Here is a 17,243-nt window from a genome sequence, read left to right as displayed (position 1 = left end):
GGCCCTCAGAGCTCTCTTTTGCTCCATCTCCTCACAGCCAGCCTGGGCAATTTTCTGTACTCTCACAGATACCACTTCCCCTGCTCGGGCAGACTCAGAAGCCTTTGAGACCCTGCTGCTCCTCATTTCCTAGCCCACCACTTGCTACCCTGCTTTTGAAGGCACAAAGAAGGCAGAACTTCAGAAGGGGTTGCACATAGGCTTTAAGCATTTTCAACCCCATAGGTAAATGTGCAAAAGGGAGAAAGGTATTAAATCAGATCCCTACAGCTTTCTACCAGAACACACTCATCACAAGCCTCAACGCATACAGCTGCCCCTTCCTGCCCCATATCCATCTCTCCAGGTTATTCTCAGAGCAGACCCACTCTCAGGGCTCCCCTATAGCCTTGGAAAACACTCTTTATAATGCAAAATGCTGGATTCCTGCACAAGTTCCAGTGCTACAAGGTTCACACACGCACATAGATTTTTAAGCAGGATTAGGGCTACTAATTTTGTGACTCCCACAGCACCAAGACACTCCTTGCAGGAGCCCAGGAGGTAGGAGTGCAGCAAACTACCCAGGGAAACCACAGCACCCTTCTCCTACCTGCAGCCAAACAGCTCCCAATGCCAGGGGTGGTGTTATGTGTGGGGCATCCCATCTCACCTCATCCCATCCCAGCACTTGCAGAAGACTGACACAGGATCCAACCTCCACTCCCATCAGGTGGAGCTGCCAGGATGGTAGGCAGGTGAGGCCATTTAGTAATTCCACAGCTGACAGCTGTGGAAATTCCTCCCATGTTACCCATCAGCCTGTCTCACTTCTCATCTCCCCACCCAGGGCACAAAGGTCCTAACCAACCTTTTTAGTGCTGGGCTTTTCTGGCACATCACCAATACACATCTGCTACATGGAGGAACATCTCTCTTATGTGCACTGGAAGTATCATCCTCCAAACAACTGCAGACATGGACTGTACTTGAGTATGTGACCTGTCTGGGAAAACACTCTCACACGTTACCAAATCCTGAGCCATCTAATCCCCTTAGCTGAAAATGAGCCGAACAAAATTAATTTAAATGGGTTAACACATGCTTCTCCGTTCATATCAAATCCATTACTCTGTCTTGGAAGTATTTGTAACAACAACAAAATATCTGGACTTGTCATTTTTATCAAAGTGACAACAAGAAGGTGTTTTTCTTTTTTTCCTCCTGTTTTCAATTTTTAATGAGTTAGTCACACCTCCTCATCACTGTTTACGGACTCTTGTCTTTAAAGAATACCACAGAACTTAACTCCTGGATTGAATCCAGCTGGACATGTGCAGCATGTAGGGAAAAAAGGAAAGAAACAACATGGCTGGGTCAGGACACACTGAACTTGCACAAATATTGAAATCAGGGATGGGACATCCAGGAGCAGTAGGGGATAGCCCTGCTGTGGCCCTCTTGCCATAACTCCACAAGATGATTTTTTTGATGGTGCTGGACATGGTCCTTCTTCCTCTAACACAGCGCAAAGTCAGTGGCTGGATTCTCCAAGGGAGGGAAGGTCACTCCTTTCTGGTTACTTCTATCAAATCCTTTGTGGAGATATAGCCCTTTTGTGGTGCCCACCTGATCCTTCCTAACAGAACCTGTTATTAGGGCTTTTGTTAATGCTGATTTCAGATGTCTCCCACCACCACCTCCCCATACTGAGCACCCAATCCTTCCCTTACCCTACGAAGGGCTGGGAGGCAGAGCTTTGGGGTCACACGGTGCCCAAGGCTTATGCTCAGTGACAGCCAGGGCAATTTACAGTGCAAGGATTGAAAAAAAGGAGTGAGTCAGGACTGAAAATATCATGACTTTCACATCAAAATCATGAGTTTGAGTTAGAAATCATGAGAAGCACATCACACATACAAACAAGCCTCCCCCTTCCAAATTTTATACATGGGATTCTATGTTTTCATCACAAGGTTTTTGAGCCTCTTGGATGTGCCTTGTTCAGGTTGTTCTGTTTTTTCTCCACAGTCTCAAGACAGAGAAAACCTTACAAGTTTGTAAATTTGTCACTTTTGAAAGATTGACCCCTGTGCTGGTGTCTCCATCATTTCAGTAACGATCAGTTTGCAAAAGTGTCCTGGAAATTCAGCAGGACAAAAGTTACCAGGTTACCTTTTACCCTAGCACCTCTTATTAAGAGATAGAACTAACTGCCATTTGTTCACCAAAATAATTGCTTTCACTCAGGATGCATGGATGAGCGAATCTTGCAGAGCTTTTACATATATATTAATCTCCAGCAATTCATCAACATAATAATCACGCATTATTAACTTGAGCACTCATCAATTTTTTTTCTCTAGCTTCAAATACTAGCAAGGAACTAGTGTGCAATAGGGAAGAAAAACATGTAGGGGAACTTGTGATGAATGTTCTATTTTTGCTCTGAAAGGAGGATAAGAAGAAAAATTCAGTTCATAGCCTACCCTATTCCTCACTTCCAAAAATTTTCTACCAAGCTGAGACCCTTCCCCAGAGGCCAGCAGACTGGGCTTTTCCTCAAACCTTCTCCCCAGCTGCAGTTTCCTTCTTCCAGTGACAATGTCCCACCAGTAAGCTCCCACCAACACCCTGGATGGCCTCCTCTCCTGGTGTGACAGACTCTGCTGTTACACTTAGAGCTTTGCCACATGCAGTGGGGAGCCTGCTTCTTTACACGTACCCTGCTGAACTGCCCAGGACAGCCCCCAAACCTGGCCTTTCCTGTGGCACAAGCTTCCCCCAGCCTGGAGGAGTCATCTGCTGTGGTCTCACTAGTGCAAAGCTCCTTAAAGAAAGCAGCTTTCAGGTGGATTGTCTCACTGTGGCCAATGTGTAAGAGAAGAGCAAGAAGAACACCAGGAAGCTGTCTGGTAGGTGAGGAGATGGGTTTGGAAAGGTGTCCTGATCAGAAAACCCATCCACACAGCTGCCGTTACAACCTGTGGAAGAGGAAGGTCATTGCTCATGGCAGGGGTTGGTCCGTGTAGTAGATAAAAGCCACTAAAATGACTTTCAGTGGCTGAAATGACTCTGTGGGCTTAAAGAGCAGAGTCTCACACTGGGGCAGGGAAGGTTCTGATGTCCCTTCTTGCTGACAGCCCACAGTGAGACTTATTACAGAAGAACAAGAAGAATGAAAGTTGGAAGGTGCAACAGCCAGGACACCCTTTCCACCTTTTCTCTGGGGACGTGGTCATACACAGTAAATATATTATCTGCCACATATAATTTTTTGAAATATACAGCCAATGATCTTTTTTTTTTTTTTTTTTTTCTGAAAAGGATGGTGGGGAATGCCCTCCTGGTCCATCAACCAGAAGGGGAACTATTTGTGAAAAAAAATAATCATGTCTATTGCATATGAGAGCCTTTCCTATGGCTATATCCCTTCCATTTCTCTGCAGCAAGAAGTGGGACCACCTGCCTGCTCCATTTGGGGATTTCACAGGCTACCGCAGTGGAAGGAAAGGTCACAGTTTGATGACCAAGCAGTGGACCAGAGCACTGAAGGTGCTCAAGTCTGTTCTTATGAACAAAGAACAATAGCAGGAAGCAGAACTTCTCAGTGCTATTCCTTGTGCTGCCACGGGTTTTCTGTGTCAGCCCCAACAAGCTGCCCCTCTTGGTATTCCCTAGATGTAAAATGGACCTAGCAGTGGCCCGTCATCCCACAGGCAGTGGGGAAGATTTGTTAGTCAGTGTTTGTACAGCACAGAAGCCTCACTGCTGTCTGTCACACCGAGCCCGTGATACTACCTGAGAACAAATTATATTCGTGCATAATCAAAATCACATCCAGCTCAGCCCTGATTCAAGAATCCTTTTTGGCTGGTGATGATGTCCAGAGCAGAGAGAGCACAGCTTGATTTCCAGAGCCCAGGCTGAGCTGGCAGAGCTGGCAGGTAGAAATATCTTGTTTTGACTGGTAAACTGAGCAAATTTGACATGGAAACCACTGAGGGAGAATAAATATGGAACAACAAGATGTAATTTTTACAGAGGCTCTTTTCCAACTATAACTCTACTCGGAGCCATCCTAGACTTGAAGTAAGAGGTCCTGAGGTCTAGGGGGGGAAATTCAAGCCATGGTAGGTTTGGCTGAGGCTCACCCCTGTCACAAGCACAGACATCTATAAGTGCACAATTACTTAACAGTACTATTCCTGCAGGACTGCAAAGAGCAGGAGAAGCAGGAAGGGGAGGGGAGAAATATCAGAGAAGAAAAAAGAGTTTTTAGCTCTGACACAGAACCAAGGATAAGTGCCAAAACCAGAAGAATAGCCTATAGGAAACTCATGATCACTGTTCTCCAAATCAGCCTGAAATTCATACCCTGCTTAAAGCAAACAGTGATGCTCCTCCAGCCTGGGAGGAAGGGCTGACTGGGAAAAGCTCTGTTTTTTCCATTTAATGCGAACAGGATCAATCACTGGATTTCCAGAACACCTGTTTATTTGACAGATGTCCTCATGCTATAGGGCTCCACCGTACAACATTCCTCTTTCACACGTATGGGATGTGAATTCCTTTAATGGGCTGTGTGCCATCATTAAGCACATCATTTGTCTGGTCCATGTTTCTAGTCATGTTTTAACAAGTGCATGATATTTCACATGAAATATCAAGCTATAAATAGACACTTAACGAACCCCACCGAGGGCTATCCGCAAGAATGGATCTTACAGACTTCCGCACCAAATGCTGTCACTACTGCTGAGGAACCGCATTACATCAGCTCAGCCTGACACTTTAGTAGCCTCCAACTTTTTTTTTTTTCCTTTGAACCAGACATAGGTGAGAAAAGTGACATGCACACACAGTCTGTTTTTCATGTAGCAGTAGAACTACAGCATATCCCTCGCCTTTTATATTTCGTGCTATGTGGGTTAGAAACATTTTCTGCCTAACTGGGATATCGGGAGTCTTAGGAAGTGAACAATGCAGATATGTAAAGCTGCTCTGATGAACAGCTCTAGGGCTGTGAGAATATATTTTGAGTAATCAAAAAGACTTGTACTAATGGGTTTTGCACTCTTTTTACATTTTGCTTTCAGTGACAGTCCCTTGAAGGCAAGTTTACCAGCAGGAATAGTCTCAGAGATGGTGAGTGTTATGTAGATGTTAGTCAAGGAGGAAGATGGGTCCAGGTGAGATGGCAAACATCCACCAGACTGTCTATAAACAACAATCTGCTTTTAATCAGTTAATTAATTAAGAAGACTTGGAATTATTCTATTAATCAATAACTTGAATGCATTGTATTCAGTCATAAAAAAATCTACGACTAAGAAAAGAGGCAAAATTCATGGAATAAATGCTTTGTTAAAATGATGATGACATTTTTCTTTTAGGGAGACGTCTCAGAGCCCCTCGTTAGCCACAGCACACTGCTGTGGACCAGCTCCAGCAGTGCTGGAAAGCGGCTGTGTTGGGGTGGAGCAGAGCAGCAGGGAGAGGCTGCACCAGCCAAGGGTGAAAAGGAAGGAGGAGGGCAACTGGATGCAATTCTCCTACGTGGGATTTGGCACAGACACGAGAATCAACATCTCCTCCAGTTTCCGTGGAAGTACAGTGGTTTAATGAATGACAGCAAGACTTCACGTCCTCCACCAGCTACCAAATCTGTAAAACTATGTTTGATACTACCAAGGGCAGAGCTCTAGGGCAGGCACACAGATTGCTCAGAACCTGAGTCCAATTTGACTCTGGGCTGAGATTCGGGGGAACTTATCTTCATGTCGCCGATTGTCTTCATCACACTACCCAAAACTCCCTCCACCACGTTCTGTCAGAGCTTCCTGTCTCTGAGGGAGGATAATAAGGATCTCACGGGGCCACAGATGAATGCACAAATACGTTCAACATGCAGCAAGAAGTTCGCAAGCTCTATCACCCTGGATGAAGGGTATGGTCTAATATTCTAAAATATTCACGGGTTCAGGGATTTGACAGAGTTGGTTTATTACACTCACAAAAAAATGCAGGCGAAAACAAAATGGATGAAAGATAGGTGGAAGGATGCCCACTGCTGAATGGATGTTATGGAGCCAGTTCTTAATTAAAGAGTCCACAGGATCCTTGTTCATTCCTTTTCCTTGTTCGATAGAGGATGGATTTGCTCTGAGGATGACGCAGGATTATATACCGGAGGATAGTGCTGACAGTGGGGTCCCTGCCTGATTTGCTGAAGAAGCTGATAGCCGTGGGGTGAGTGAGGGGGAGGCATTCAGGAAAGGAAAGAAGGTGTTTGTGTTGCTGAGTCCTGTTCTCCACAACTGGATGTATCACAAGGGGTTCCTATGTGCTCCTTCCTGTGCAAGTCACCTAAACCTCACAGGTTTTTGCGAACTCTGCATGTGTCTCTCCTGGGGAACTGGGGCTGAGCACTCACAGCTGTGGCTGAAATCAATAGGAGCTGTGCGCTGAAACATGCGCTGTGCTGACTACAATGCTGCTAAGAATTCTGGAAAATCAGGTGTTTCGGCTGGGCACCCCACAGCAAGAGGATACTTTTGACTTCTCAAAGGGGAGGTGTGAACATGTTTATGCTGTACTGGTGTGCTTGACAACAGTTATAAAAACAGCTAATTCTGTCTTAATAGCAGTTCTGAATACAGAGCAGCCAGGGAAGCATGAGTCCAAGATGGTCGTTGCATCAGATGGGCACCTTACTCTGGTTTGGCTCAACCTGTCCTAATCACCTGCCTTGACCACCTCAGCTAGTCCCCACTGTCATGCTCCCAGCCTGTCCCCCTCTTGAATGAAGGGGACAAGAAAGATAAGCGCCACATGTAAATGGGGTCTCTTGTGTGCTCTGTAGAGGTATTCAGGGGAAACAACTGTTGGACCTTGTCTCCTGATGCACCTTCAGAAAGGGACCAAATACAGCTCCAGGGAGAAACCCCAACTCTGGCATTTCTGAAGCCCTGAGTGTCTGACTTTACAGCCTCAACGTCCTTTTCACAGCATGTATTTCCTATAAAAAGAGCAAAGTGAAAAAAAATAGAAATTCCATCATGTGGCAATGTGTTAACATCCACATATGTCCCAAGAAGGACTGGATCCTTTCATTTCCTGCCTTTTTGCATCAGATGGGCATCTCACTCTGGTTTGGCTCAACCTGTCCTAATCACCTGCCTTGACCACCTCAGCTAGTCCCCACTGTCATGCTTCCAGCCTGTCCCCCTCTTGAATGAAGGGGACAAGAAAGATAAGCGCCACATGTAAATGGGGTCTCTTGTGTGCTCTGTAGAGGTGTTCGGGAGGAAGCAACTGTTGGACCTTGCCTCCTGATGCACCCTCAGAAAGGGACCAAATACAGCTCCAGGGAGCAACCCCAACTCTGGCATTCCTGAAGCCCTGAGTGTCTGACTTTACAGCCTCAACGTCCTTTTCACAGCATGTATTTCCTATAAAAAGAGCAAAGTGAAAAAAAATAGAAATTCCATCATGTGGCAATGTGTTAACATCCACATATGTCCCAAGAAGGACTGGATCCTTTCATTTCCTGCCACTTCAGTTAATGAAGTAAGACACAACAGCAGGAGGTTGTCATCTTCCTTCTGGATTTGCCCTAGAGAGGATGTGACCCATGGTCTGGAGCCAGAAGTCACGTAAATGGGGGAGGAAGTGGGTGCTGCCCAGCTGCAGCCAATTTTACTGACCAAGAACATCCTTTTCTTAACACTCTTTTCTCAGGAAGGAAAGTGGGACTACTGGCAGCTGTGGCGGCATATCCACCTCTTTTTTGGCCCCAGGTGACACTGGGGTTTGCAGACTTCTCCAGACAGCTCCTGCCTCTCCTTCCTCAGTTTACTCCTTTCCTCCTCTCTGATCTATACCCACCCCTCTGCTTTCAAATCCAGAGCTGCTGCTCAGCCCTACCTGGATGTAGGGAAGGAAGGGTGATATTTCCTACTGTACCAAGGCTCTGTGAAGCAGCATTTCAGGTAAAGCTGTGTCCAGCTTTCGGCAATTTCTCCTGTGGACAGTGAAGGAGATGGCAGTCCTGACGGGAGGAGTGCCTTCCTGTTAAGTCTCAATTCCCTGCCCCAAAGCGTGCAAAACAGTTGGCTCAAGGCATCTCAAAAGCGTAGGGAAAATTGAATCTGGCTGCTCTGAGATTTAAACATTTTTACCACAGACTCGGAGGAGAAGAGAGCTGGGTGTAGGGAAGGAAGGGTGATATTTCCTACTGTACCAAGGCTCTGTGAAGCAGCATTTCAGGTAAAGCTGTGTCCAGCTTTTGGCAATTTCTCCTGTGGACAGTGAAGGAGATGGCAGCCCTGACGGGAGGAGTGCCTTCCTGTTAAGTCTCAATTCCCTGCCCCAAAGCGTGCAAAACAGTTGGCTCAAGGCATCTCAAAAGCGTAGGGAAAATTGAATCTGGCTGCTCTGAGATTTAAACATTTTTGCCACAGACTCAGAGGAGAAGAGAGCCAGCTCAAGGCATCTCAAAAGCGTAGGGAAAATTGAATCTGGCTGCTCTGAGATTTAAACATTTTTACCACAGACTCGGAGGAGAAGAGAGCTGGAGAGCTGAGGACTATGCCCTAGAAAGGTACGTTTGCAGTTCCTACTGCCCCCGGGGCAGGTAGCCAGGACCAGCACCGATCCTCACAGGGCTGTCCCCTTCTCTGGCCCTCCCACAGCAGCACCACCACCCTGGGATGCTGCACCAGCATCACCACCCTGGGATGCTGCACCCAGGCACAGGAGGTGATGGGAACATGCCGGGTCGCTGGTGGCCTTGGGTACTCGCCTGCTATTTGGGCACCTGGGCCAGCCCTGCTGGAGGTGCTGCCGGTTTCACCTCCCAACATTTTAGGAGAGGAAAAAAACCTAGCACGTACGTGCCTTGGCTTTTTCTCAGAAATTTCTGAATCATTTTGCCTAATATTTCCTCCCTCCCCTTCTAAAAGTCAAAGCAAGCTCACTGCGTGGAAAAAACACAACCACTGTAGCTGAACCTGACATGCAGTGGAAAACAGGGACATTTTCGGGAAGCCTTAACAATGTGCAATGCCGTCAGCCTTGACTATGTAAGAAACCAAATTGCCATTCCTTCCAGTTCAGGACCACTGAGACCTGCTATATCCCAGCCACACAGGGCTGGTGGGCCAGGGCTTGGAAACCCCTCTGTCTCCTGTCACATTCGTGCCAGCCGAGGTGGCCCCTCAGCCTGCCAGCCCCACCAGCTTCGGAGCCCTCAACTACTGACGATGCTTCACTGCAACACTTTATGCATCAGCAATCATTTATTTTTACAGTTCTGGGTTTCCAGTGATGCTGTTACGCAGGGAAGGGCTGAGGATTTAATCCCCAGGTCCGCTGAATTTGGAGTGGCCTTTGAAGAAATACAGAGGAACAAGCAGGACGTGGGGGCAGGCTGGGTCCCCAGGAGGGTGAGGGTGTGATGGAACAGAGGAGCTGAGGGCAAGAGGGGCAGGAGAGAGAAAGGAAAGAGGCCAAGATATTGCAGATAAGGAGGGTTTTGGGTGTCAAAGGAGAAAAACAGGGCTGGTGGGCCAGGGCTTGGAAACCCCTCTGTCTCCTGTCACATTCGTGCCAGCCGAGGTGGCCCCTCAGCCTGCCAGCCCCACCAGCTTCGGAGCCCTCAACTACTGACGATGCTTCACTGCAACACTTTATGCATCAGCAATCATTTATTTTTACAGTTCTGGGTTTCCAGTGATGCTGTTACGCAGGGAAGGGCTGAGGATTTAATCCCCAGGTCCGCTGAATTTGGAGTGGCCTTTGAAGAAATACAGAGGAACAAGCAGGACGTGGGGGCAGGCTGGGTCCCCAGGAGGGTGAGGGTGTGATGGAACAGAGGAGCTGAGGGCAAGAGGGGCAGGAGAGAGAAAGGAAAGAGGCCAAGATATTGCAGATAAGGAGGGTTTTGGGTGTCAAAGGAGAAGGGTGAGACTGGGTGAGGGTGATGAGAGCTGGGAAGCTAGGTCCTTGCCGCAGAGCAGATGAGGAGCAGGTCACAGGCTTGTTTCAGTCCAAAAGCCCCGAAGCACTAATTCTCCTTAGGAAAGTTTGAATTTCAAATGGGGTGGGGAAACTGCCCAATCCATAGGCATGGAAAGATAGGATTTACTGTGTAATCCTGAGGGGTTCCTGATCATTCCTGTTTCACAGGCATTCTCAGACACTGTGCACATGTGCACACCACCCAGGAAGGAGAAACACTAGGGACCCTGCAATCTAGGTGCTCTGGGGGCAAGGAGCAGAGAATGCCCTCACCTTGCTTTTGGCTAACAAGGCCTGTAAATGGTGCTGGGAAACCATAAAGGGTCCCCTTTCCACCCGCTCCTGGGAAGCAGAGCCAGCTGCTTGAAACTTGCAAAGTTTTGGGTTGGAAATATTGCACCAACAGAGAGCAGCTGAGTCACTGAGCTAAAGTGGGATCCTCTTGCCATTCCTTCATTGCCTTCTCTACCCTGGGGCAGTACAGTCTTCGTTTGCTTTCTTTTTTTTTTCTTTCTTTTTTTTTTCTCCTATGGAACTAATGCTTCTGAAAGTAAGTGCCTAAGAGCACTTACAAGAACCAGGGTGCTGCTCTGAAAGCTCCCGTGGCACTGCAATGCTTCCCAGACCTGATCTGCAGCATCCTCTGCTCATCCAGTCCTAAATCATGAGCAGCCTGCTTGCCTCACTCTGGCCTGGCTGGCAAAATACCCACCGAATGTTGTCCCCCTCCCATACTGTCCATCCCTCAGGCCAGGGCTGACTGGATGACACCCACAGGCGATTTGATCTCCCTGTGAGATACACCACCCTGCTCCCCCAGAGCTGAGTGGCTCCTCAGCACACCCTGCCAAAAGACCTCGCTCTGCATCGTTGTTGATCTTGCAGTACCAGGACAGAGATCTTCCTCTTCAGCAGCCCAAGAGCCCTGGCTGGATCTTCCTCTTACCCTGCAGATCCCTCCTCCAAGGCTGGTCCAGATTCCCACCACAATTCTGGCCAAACCCCTTAGACCAGCTTTGCAATGACCCCTTCTTCTTTCAATCCCAGGCCATCTCCTTGCTCAGCCCATCAAAACTGGGTTTTGTGGTCCATACATGTCCCACCCTTCCACTGTCCCACTGTTCCACTGTTTGGAGCATCTCTCCAAACTGGTGTCCTGCTCTAGGGCTTGGGGCACTGTGGCTGAGAAGTAAGAAGGGATTGTCCCAGCCTCCAAAGGCTGGAAGGGTTTATCACCTGTGCCCCAAGGACTGATGTACCTGCTGGCCCTTCAACACCAGCCCCTCCACTCCACCTCACCTGGTGCCTGACCCCCTTGGACTGCCCCTGCTGACCCTGGAGTTCTGGAGGAGTTGCTCCCAGATTTTTCTGTCAGCCCCACATGGATCCAACTTTCCCGCTTTCTCCCACGTGTCCCTCCATCCAGCCCAGCTCCCCAGATGAGCAAGACACACTCATTGCCACAGCACCACCCCTGAGAGCCGACCTGCTCATCGGCCTAATGGGTTTCCAAGGGGGTGGGGGAGAGGGGAGGAGAGTGAGTGGCTGACGCTTCTCAGCCACTCAGCTCGGCCCAGAGCTAACGAGGCATCTCAAAATTAAAAAGTGAACTGCAATCCCCAGCAGGCCTGTCCTCCTTTTGGCATTAGTCGGAGTTCTCTTTCTCTCTCTCAAAAAAAAAAAGAGGACTGGGGAGCCGTGAGTTGCATTTGGAGCCGTTGAAGCACCACATCCCAGGGACAGTGGGGGTGCTGGGATGAAGAGGGCAGCCTGGGGCTGCTGTACCATGTGAGCACTGGCTCTCTTAGGAAGGCTGATAAGTGCAAGATCTGCCTCACCATAGCGAGGATCACAAATGGTCCATGGGAAGAGGCCCTTCCAGTGCCTCTGCACCCAGAGGTCTCAAAATCTACCCTGCTCTGAGGGTATCAACACTAGGTGCATGGAGGAGGAGTCCCAGGATGTGGAGGTGGTGCCCTGCCCACAGGGCTGAGCAGGTTGTGGACAGCTCAGGGGTGATTGCCACCAGGCACTGATGTTGGGGAAGGATGGCAAGAAGGAAATAAGGCTCCTGTAGGAGGAAGAGATGGGGAAAGCGAGCAGAGAAAGAGCAGAGAAGTGGGGAAGGGAGGGCAGCCCGGTTTATCGCTTTTGTGGGTTGCATTTCTCACATGACAATCTGTCTGCACCTCTGGGGATCACAAATGGTCCATGGGAAGAGGCCCTTCCAGTGCCTCTGCACCCAGAGGTCTCAAAATCTACCCTGCTCTGAGGGTATCAACACTAGGTGCATGGAGGAGGAGTCCCAGGATGTGGAGGTGGTGCCCTGCCCACAGGGCTGAGCAGGTTGTGGACAGTGCAGGGGTGATTGCCACCAGGCACTGATGTTGGGGAAGGATGGCAAGAAGGAAATAAGGCTCCTGTAGGAGGAAGAGATGGGGAAAGCGAGCAGAGAAAGAGCAGAGAAGTGGGGAAGGGAGGGCAGCCCGGTTTATCGCTTTTGTGGGTTGCATTTCTCACATGGTAATCTGTCTGAGAAGGACCTTTCTCTGCCTGCACCTCTTGAATGCCCATCACTGGCTGCTCTGATCTTCCTGCCCTCAATGTCCTCATCCTTGACTTGCAGAGGGTGAGAGCTCAGAGAGGTGCTCTCTGGAGCAGCTCAGCCTGGCTCACAGGAAACTGAGAGGTACCTGCTTTGCTCCAGCCCTGTCCATTCCTCCTGCCTTTCCAGCCAGACCCCTCGGTCACTGCTGGGCCAGCCCCGAGACAGCCCCATGCTGTTCCTCCAGGGCAGATGGCTCTTATCGCTTTTGTGGGTTGCATTTCTCACATGGTAATCTGTCTGAGAAGGACCTTTCTCTGCCTGCACCTCTTGAATGCCCATCACTGGCTGCTCTGATCTTCCTGCCCTCAATGTCCTCATCCTTGACTTGCAGAGGGTGAGAGCTCAGAGAGGTGCTCTCTGGAGCAGCTCAGCCTGGCTCACAGGAAACTGAGAGGTACCTGCTTTGCTCCAGCCCTGTCCATTCCTCCTGCCTTTCCAGCCAGACCCCTCGGTCACTGCTGGGCCAGCCCCGAGACAGCCCCATGCTGTTCCTCCAGGGCAGATGGCTCTAAGCTGGACCTGTCACCCCTCCAAGATACTCTCTTGGTGAGCTGCAGCTCATCCTAACTGGTCCTCCTGGGGTCAAAGCATAAATGAGTGGAGTGGTCATGTCCCCCAGCAGAGATGGCTTACAGCCGGCTTGCCCAGCTGGAAGGCAGCTGAAGGGTGGCAGGATGGTCCAAGTGGAGCATGTGGTGGACGGCGGGGCAGTGTCCTGGAGAACAGCCCAGTCCTCAGGGTGCTGAGCCTGGGGTTCAGTCCAGTCCCACATGTCCCTGAGAGATGCCAGGTCTGCACACACAATGCCTCCAGGGCTTTGCCCAAAGTGTGCCTTTTCCAGCTGCACACAATTTATTGGGGGGAACTTCGCTTTCTCCACAGCAGGGCTGTGGATGGACTAGAAGCCACAAAGGGTTAGACACATCCTGGCATGATCCCACTGGATTTGTCCCAGGAATGGATTTGGCCCAAAATCTCAGAGAACTGGTGAGCTCTGGGGACAGCAGTGATGCAAGGAAACTTCCAACCCCTTCCCCTGGGCTTGTAATGCTAATGATCTCCAGCTTTCAGACTCACCTCTCAGCCCACCCTTCCCTCATCTGTAAATGCCGCAGGGGAAATTTTGTCCGGATAAGCTTATCCTCAGGGGGAGGGTGCCAGACATGCTGAGGGCATCCCTGCAGACTGAGCACCAAAGGCACCCGGGACGTTGCACTCACGAGCAGAGGAAAGGACAAGAAAGGGTGAAAGGCAACAGTGAGACGAGGGCAGGGCAGAGGGTTACCATCATCTTTCTATTTCTCTTCCTGAGTGAGGGAAAATGCAGTTTGTACTTCGGGAATTTGGAGTAAAATCGAATGAAATGCAATGGTTGCCCCAAACCATCCATTTTGCAGCCAGGAAGGACGCAGTGCCTGCCGAGCCCAGCCTGCTCACCGCACAGACCTGGCAGGATCAGCAGCATCGCCTGCACCGAGCCCCGCGCCGCCTTGCCCGGGCTGAAGGAAGGGGTAGTCCGTGTCCTGGGGAGGGGAGGGCGGGTGGCTGGATGCCCTGGGGACCTGGCATCAGAGTACACAGGCTCTGAAATGGACCTGGGCTGCTGGACCTTCAGCCCCACCACTCCCCGCAGGACCCCTCTGTTCTGATCCTCCGCGGAGCCAGATCACCTACTGTTTTACTGTATCATAATCATCTCAATGGCTTACAAGATGGTTTTCTTGCAGTTTTTATGTTGTGTCTGCAGTTCTTCCCCTCATAAAGTGTGACTGCACCAATTCCTGTGGCTGGGGCTGGTCAGCTAAAAGGGACATTTCATGTTTCCCAGACACAGCTTTTAAATCAAATCCACGTTCAAGGAAGAGAAGGGAGAGAGGGAGCCTCTTTTTCCTTGCAGAGAGCTGCAAACTTCCCCAAAATGTTCCCCACTGCGCTGAAGTGACCTGTGCACTATGGAGGGATGAGCACCTCCTCCACTCCACTCTCTTCCATGAGGAAGCTTGGTGTTTCCACCTGGTGCTGCTGCCTGAAAGACCCTGCTCCACACCAGAGGAGATCTCAGTGGTGAGGGTGGTGGGGATGGTGAGAGTGGGCAGGGAAGGTAGACTCTGCCAGAGGTAAAGCAGTGGTGAGTGAGTGGGGGCAGGTTTGGGTAAGGTGCAAGGAAACCAGAGATTTCAGGGAGAAATGGGTTCATTCATGGGGTCATGGGAAACTGGAATACACCGAGGTGACTTCAAAACCTGATGAAATCAGTGGGGATATTCACCCACCCCCAGCTTCAAGGACCTCTGGACCCTCTTGGAGGAAACTCCTCCCTTGTATCACCATGGACTTGGCCCTAGCATCTCCCCACTTTGAGAGCACAAGCACAAACATGTTTCCTAGCAGTCATAGGCTGAAGGTCCCCCAATCCCAGGTATGTCCCTGTTAGGAGGAAATAGCATTGTCCAGAAAAGACTGAAAACAGCCAAGCTCAGTGGGCTGTAGCCAGAAGTCCTCCAAATCCCCCTCCCTGCGTGGTCAGCTATGGTTTTCCATTGCCTGCTCATCTCCAACAAATGGACCTCAACTGTACCCTGGAGTATGACGGTACCCAAGGCTCTTCCCATTCTCCTTTTTGCTCACAGGACACAAGAGAGGAATTGAAGATCCTCACATTTCCTACTGAATAAGCAGTGAGGCCACCAGCTCCCCAGGGAATATTTTATCCCATATTGTTGCTGAGGGGGCAGTTTGGCAGAATGACCGACAGCCCTGCCAAAGGACACCCCAACCCTCTGCAGGGAAAGAACTAAAAAATCCGGCACTGGGAATGGATGTGGAGGAGGGTGACCTGTTATCCACAACGGAGGAAAGTTTGAAGTAGAGGAAAAGCAGAGTCCCAGCAAAACGTCCTCGGAAACACCCCACCTTGGACAACCCCCCAGCTGCCTGCAGAGATTGGTTATGGCAGGAAGAGAGGAGCTGGTGAGAGGAAGGGAGAACCAGGAGGCGAGAAAGAAATGTGAGGGAGAAGGCAAGAAGGAGATGGGGATATCAAACAGGGAGGGGGGAGAAGTGAGGTGGGAACATTTCGCAAGGTCAGAATGTGTTAAGAGCAGCCGAGCTGGCAGCGCAGACACGCGACAGCCCCCGTGCTCTGCTCCCCGCGACCGGCCATCACCATACCTCCAAAGTCAGGCCTGAGGCGGACGTCATAGCCCTTCAGCAGTTTGTCCACAATCTCTTTCACCACAGAAATATTCCCAGTGGATGGGCTGAAAGACAAAAGAAGAGAGTCCTCCGGGACGTTGCACTCACGAGCAGAGGAAAGGACAAGAAAGGGTGAAAGGCAACAGTGAGACGAGGGCAGGGCAGAGGGTTACCATCATCTTTCTATTTCTCTTCCTGAGTGAGGGAAAATGCAGTTTGTACTTCGGGAATTTGGAGTAAAATCGAATGAAATGCAATGGTTGCCCCAAACCATCCATTTTGCAGCCAGGAAGGACGCAGTGCCTGCCGAGCCCAGCCTGCTCACCGCACAGACCTGGCAGGATCAGCAGCATCGCCTGCACCGAGCCCCGCGCCGCCTTGCCCGGGCTGAAGGAAGGGGTAGTCCGTGTCCTGGGGAGGGGAGGGCGGGTGGCTGGATGCCCTGGGGACCTGGCATCAGAGTACACAGGCTCTGAAATGGACCTGGGCTGCTGGACCTTCAGCCCCACCACTCCCCGCAGGACCCCTCTGTTCTGATCCTCCGCGGAGCCAGATCACCTACTGTTTTACTGTATCATAATCATCTCAATGGCTTACAAGATGGTTTTCTTGCAGTTTTTATGTTGTGTCTGCAGTTCTTCCCCTCATAAAGTGTGACTGCACCAATTCCTGTGGCTGGGGCTGGTCAGCTAAAAGGGACATTTCATGTTTCCCAGACACAGCTTTTAAATCAAATCCACGTTCAAGGAAGAGAAGGGAGAGAGGGAGCCTCTTTTTCCTTGCAGAGAGCTGCAAACTTCCCCAAAATGTTCCCCACTGCGCTGAAGTGACCTGTGCACTATGGAGGGATGAGCACCTCCTCCACTCCACTCTCTTCCATGAGGAAGCTTGGTGTTTCCACCTGGTGCTGCTGCCTGAAAGACCCTGCTCCACACCAGAGGAGATCTCAGTGGTGAGGGTGGTGGGGATGGTGAGAGTGGGCAGGGAAGGTAGACTCTGCCAGAGGTAAAGCAGTGGTGAGTGAGTGGGGGCAGGTTTGTGGGTGTCAAAGGAGAACCAGAGATTTCAGGGAGAAATGGGTTCATTCATGGGGTCATGGGAAACTGGAATACACCGAGGTGACTTCAAAACCTGATGAAATCAGTGGGGATATTCACCCACCCCCAGCTTCAAGGACCTCTGGACCCTCTTGGAGGAAACTCCTCCCTTGTATCACCATGGACTTGGCCCTAGCATCTCCCCACTTTGAGAGCACAAGCACAAACATGTTTCCTAGCAGTCATAGGCTGAAGGTCCCCCAATCCCAGGTATGTCCCTGTTAGGAGGAAATAGCATTGTCCAGAAAAGACTGAAAACAGCCAAGCTCAGTGGGCTGTAGCCAGAAGACCTCCAAATCCCCCTCCCTGCATGGTCAGCTATGGTTTTCCATTGCCTGCTC

At 50.2% G+C, this 17,243-nt stretch overlaps 1 protein-coding gene across 2 annotated transcripts in view; it reads right to left on the bottom strand.

Annotated features, from left to right (window-relative positions):
- Nucleotides 1–15,866, bottom strand: part of GABRQ (gamma-aminobutyric acid (GABA) A receptor, theta) — a 73,596-nt gene extending 57,730 nt beyond the window's left edge. For both annotated transcript variants that reach the window (XM_014955350.1, XM_014955352.1), the window contains exon 1: nucleotides 15,782–15,866. The gene's annotated coding sequence lies outside the window, so the exon portion shown is untranslated. The remainder of the gene's footprint in view (nucleotides 1–15,781) is intronic.
- Between the last annotated feature and the right edge of the window lie 1,377 nt (nucleotides 15,867–17,243).

The sequence above is a fragment of the Calidris pugnax genome, unplaced genomic scaffold, assembly GCF_001431845.1.
Source record: "Calidris pugnax isolate Ruff unplaced genomic scaffold, ASM143184v1 scaffold38, whole genome shotgun sequence".
In the NCBI taxonomy this organism is placed as follows: domain Eukaryota; kingdom Metazoa; phylum Chordata; class Aves; order Charadriiformes; family Scolopacidae; genus Calidris; species Calidris pugnax.
This window is presented reverse-complemented; position numbering and strand designations above follow the sequence as displayed.